Source organism: Bison bison, unplaced genomic scaffold (genome assembly GCF_000754665.1).
Source record: "Bison bison bison isolate TAMUID 2011002044 unplaced genomic scaffold, Bison_UMD1.0 scf7180017864148, whole genome shotgun sequence".
Classification (NCBI taxonomy): domain Eukaryota; kingdom Metazoa; phylum Chordata; class Mammalia; order Artiodactyla; family Bovidae; genus Bison; species Bison bison.
In genome coordinates, this window is record NW_011494720.1 from 1176886 (window position 1) to 1182108 (window position 5223).

The window sequence follows — 5223 nt, forward strand, 5'->3', positions numbered from 1 at the left end:
CTAGATAGTATATTCAAAAGCAGAGACATTACTTTGCCAACAAAGGTTCGTCTAGTCAAGGCTATGGTTTTTCCTGTGGTCATGTATGGATGTGAGAGTTGGACTGTGAAGAAGGCTGAGCGCCAAAGAATTGATGCTTTTGAACTGTGATGTTGGAGAAGACTCTTGAGAGTCCCTTGGACTGCAAGGATATCCAACCAGTCCATTCTGAAGGACATCAGCCCGGGGATTTCTTTGGAGGGAATGATGCTAAAGCTGAAACTCCAGTACTTTGGCCACCTCATGGGAAGAGTTGACTCATTGGAAAAGACTCTGATGCTGGGAGGGATTGGGGGCAGGAGGAGAAGGGGACGACAGAGGATGAGATGGCTGAATGGCATGACTGACTCGATGGACGTGAGTCTGAGTGAACTCCGGGAGTTTGTGATGGACAGGGAGGCCTGGCATGCTGGGATTCATGGGGTCGCAAAGAGTTGGACACAACTGAGCGACTGAACTGAACTGAATATTCCACTGTCAGGCTTCCCTGGTGGCTGAGCAGTAAAGAATGCCTGCCAATGCAAGGGATGAGGGTTCGATCCCTGGGTGGGGAAGATCCCCTGGAGAAGGAAGCGGCAACCCACTCTAGTATTCTTGCTGGGAGAATCCCATGGACAGAGGAGCTTGCAGGCTCCTCTTGCAGGCTACAGGACTACTGTAGAGTCGGATGCTACTTAGCGATTAAACCACCACAACCAGTATTCTTGCCTGGGAAATGCCATGGACAGAGGAGCTTCACAGGCCACAGTCCATGGGGTCACAAAAGAGTCAGACTCGACTTAGAGACTAAACAACAACACCATTCCATTGTATGTATGTACCACATCTTCTTTATCCGTTCGTCTGGTGGACATCTGGGTTGCTCCCATGTCTTGGCTGTTGTAAAAAGAGCTGCTGTGAGCATTGGAGGGCATGTACCTTAAGAGTTTTCTCCAGATAGATGCCTTGGAGTGGGATTGCTAGATCATGTGTTAATGTTTTTAGTTTTTTTATGAAACTTCCATACAGTTCTCCATAGTGACTGTACCAGTCTAGAGTCACTATTTCTTTATGGAAAAAATTATTTTAGTGCCCAGGAATGCTTACAGGACCTAGTATTAGGATGGTCCTTCTCCACCGATCCCTGATAGCCTGCTCAGGGTCGTCTGGGTGACAAGAACGCAAGCAGTGTCTGGGAGGCCACAACGCCACATTGGCTGGACACCTGCAGGAGGGCTGGACGCACCGAGTCTCAGGCTGAAATCATGGAGAAGCAGCACTTCTGCCGTCTTACTTCTTCCCCGAGTCCCTAGCTAGGGTTGAGTGCTCCCCAGGGCCGTCTCCGGCCATCCACGTTGGTCCGCGGCACTGAGACCTGAGCGCTTAGTTAGGACTCCTCACTACCTTATTACCAAATGCCACCTTCCTCTTTTGCCCTCGGCCCTGACTCCAGCCCTCACCAGTTTCTTGTTTTTACCTCCCTTCATCCCCTCGACAAGGAACCTCCTACCCCCTCCCTTAGGAGTTACTCCCAAGGAACTTCCTGGTAGTCCAGTGGCTAAGACGCCTCACTTCCACTGCAGGGGGCCCAGGTTCCATCTCTGTTGAGGGAACTAAGATCCCTCACGCCACGTGGCTCGGCCTGGGATGGGGGTGGTTTGTGTGGGAAGAAGTTACTCTGGCTGTGTCCCTTCTACCAACTTAGCTGCGCGGACATTCCCTCCCTGTTCATGGAAACTTACCTCCTAGAAGCTTACCTGCACTTTGCCTTGTTTTTCTTGTGTGTGTTCTCTCTCTCTTTAATACATAGTTTCTATTTATTGACAACTCTCCAAATTTTTAAAGAGCTGTTTTCTTTCTTTTCAATTTAATTAGGTAATTTTAAATTGAAGTATGTTCCCTGGTGGCTCAGATGGCAAAGAATTTGCCTGCCATGCGGGAGACCTGGGTTCAGTCCCTGGGTTGGGAAGATCCCTTGGAGGAGGGCATGGGAACCCACTCCAGTATTCTTGCCTGGAGAATTCCATGGACAGAGGAGCCTGGTGGGCTACAGTCCACTGGGTCGCCAAGAGTCAGACACGACTGCGTGACTCACACACACGCATACACATAGTTGATCTACGGTTGTGTTAATTTCTGAGGTACAGCAGAGTGATTCAGTTATACATGCATATGCATATTCTTTTTTATATTCTTTTCCATTGTGGTTTATTACAGGATATTGAATACAGTTCCTGTGCCATACAGTAGGATCTTGTTGTTTATCTGTTTTATATATAGTAGTGGTGGTGGTGTTGCTCAGTTGTGTCTGACTCTTGTGACCCTGTATACAGTAGCCTGCCAGATTCCTCTGGGATTCATGGGATTTCCCATGCAAGAATACTGGAGTGGGTTGCCATTTCCTTCCCCAGGGGATTGTCCCAACGCAGGGACTGAACTTGTGTCTCCTGCAGTGCAGGCGGATTCTTCACTTTCTGAGCCATAGGGAAACCAATATATAGTAGTGTGTATCTGCTAATCCCAAACTCCTAGATTGTCCCTCCCCGATCCCTGTTTTCCTTTTGAGAGGTGGATTCTAGTCTCTGCAAATGACCCAAAACTGGTGTCACCATTCACCAATGATGAGGTTCCTTTGGTCAGTATTATGCTCCTGGGTCCCATTCCCAGAGATTCTGGCCTAACTGGGACAGAATGTGGACACAATGACAACTCTGCCTAGTATTATCCCCATTGTACAGATGAAGAAACCGAGGCTCGGAGGAGGGCAAATGTGCTCAAAGTCTCAAGGCTAATAAGCAGCTGATCTGGACTTCGTCCCCACCTGTCTGCTGGTAACGCATGCTTTTCATTTACTGCACTGCACTGTGTGGGTCCAGAGGAGCTTTGAAGCCTTTCTTCCAGTTAAGGGTCCTGCCATTACCCGCCTTGTGAATCCGTGGGCCTAGAAAAGGCCTTGTTTTACTCCAGCCAGACTTACTGATAAACACTGGCCGAGCTGCCAGACTGGATCACGTCACTGCTGGTATGCAGCAGGCCATTTGAATTCCGGGGAGTGCAGGGCTCAGCACACACGTCAGAGAAACCCATTTCCATTTATCATTTTAATTCTGCTATCAACCATCCACAGACCCTAAATGGATTCCTCCAAAATGGCATCTTCAAGCCCATTATCAGAGCTAAATGTTTAATAACTTTGTTAAATAATCCATGGCATGGTGTACAAGAAACTGTCATTTTTATTTTGTTTTTTTTTTTTCACATAGGAGGAGGTGTTTCTGGACATCCCTAGGGGTGGCTTAACATAGCTCTCAGGGCTGCTGCCTGGCCCCTCCCCTTCCTTCCTTGCTGGGTTCCTTCTTTCCTAAAAGCTCCAGGCAGGAGGGGTTCTGTGCAGGGAAGCCCCCTGCTTAGCAGGCCTGAGAAAGAAGCAGACACGTGTCGGGCAGACAGTTAATCGATGGAAAAGCAGTTTAAAATTCAGCCCAGGAGGCAACAGACGCTCTTCAGCAAACGAAGCTCGGCTCTGTGGAGTAGCCGTGGGCACATTTTCTTCTCTGGATCTTTTCCAGTGATCGTGCTAGAAATATGTGGAAAAGAAAGTGTGAAGTTGCTCAGTCGTGTCCGACTCTTTGTGACCCCATGGACTGCAGCCTACGAGGCTCCTCCATCCATGGAATTTTCCAGGCAAGAGTACTGGAGTGGGTTGCCATTTCCTTCTCCAAGAAATATGTGGAGTAGAACATTATAGGATAGCCATTGTTTACTTTTGGGTAAATCCCATTATCTTAGATAGGCCATCTTTGCGAATTAAGTTCACTGTATTGAAAATAAGAAAAGCAATGTTGCCTGTTTTTTAATTTTTCAGTCAAATGGATCGCAGACTTAGAACTAAAGTAGCAACAGGATGATCAATAATTTTTAACTGGACTTTTTTTTTTTTTTTTGCTTCACCAAGTCTTTGTTGCAGCACGTGGGATCCTTAGTTGTGGCATGTGGGATCTGACCAGGGATCAAACCTGGGCCCTCTGCATTGGGAGAGTGGAGTCTTAGCCACTGGACCACAAGAGAAGTCCCTCCAACTGAATTAAAAAAAAAAAAAATCAGCAATCATTTTAAGCAATGTAATTTGAAAGCAGTATGACCTTTAAATTTGCATACTGATTATGTTATTTAATTTTGACAGTGATCTCAATTATGTGTCTGTGTGCACGGTCAGTTTTCAGCCTCATGGAAACAGAAATGAACTCTAAGGATTAAACTTGAAGAACTGTATTCTTTTTTTCCCCAACTTGGCTTAAACCAAGAAAATACAATCTTACTTCTATCATGTTGGGAATGATACAATCCATCCTACTTGAGTAAAGGATGGTTGAATCAAAGTGTCCAACTTGGGGGAAAGACTAAGCATAAACAGCCCAACAATTGAAAAGATTCTTGTGTTAGGATGGGCAACAAGCCCCACACAAGTTACTTACTCCTGAAGCTACAAATCCTGCTGGAGTTCCCTGTTTAACAGAAACGGGAGCACCTACCATCTGCTCGTTGGTTATTGGACTGTGGGCCCCAAGAAGATGAAACTATAGATCGTGTCCAGTTAGACATTGAAGGGTCAGATCAGATCAGATCAGTCCCTCAGTCATGTCTGACTCTTTGCGACCCCATGAATTGCAGCACGCCAGGCCTCCCTGTCCATCACCAACCGAGACTCATGTCCATCGAATCAGTGATGCCATCCAGCCATCTCATCCTCTGTCATCCCCTTCTCCTCCGGCTCCCAATCCCTCCCAGCATCAGAGTCTTTTCTAATGAGTCAACTCTTCCCATGAGGTGGCCAAAGTACTGGAGTTTCAGCTTTAGCATCATTCCTTCCAAAGAAATCCCAGGGCTGATCTTCTTCAGGCCGGCTGGATCTCCTTGCAGTCCAAGGGACTCTCAAGAGTCTTCTCCAACACCACAGTTCAAAAGCATCAATTCTTCGGTGCTCAGCCTTCTTCACAGTCCAACTCTCACATCCATACATGACCACAGGAAAAACCATAGCCTTGACTAGACGAACCTTTGTTGGCAAAGTAATGTCTCTGCTTTTGAATATGCTATCTAGGTTGGTCATAACTTTCCTTCCAAGGAGTAAGCGTCTTTTAATTTCATGGCTGTAGCCACCATCTGCAGTGATTTTGGGGCCCAGAAAAATAAAGTCTGACACTG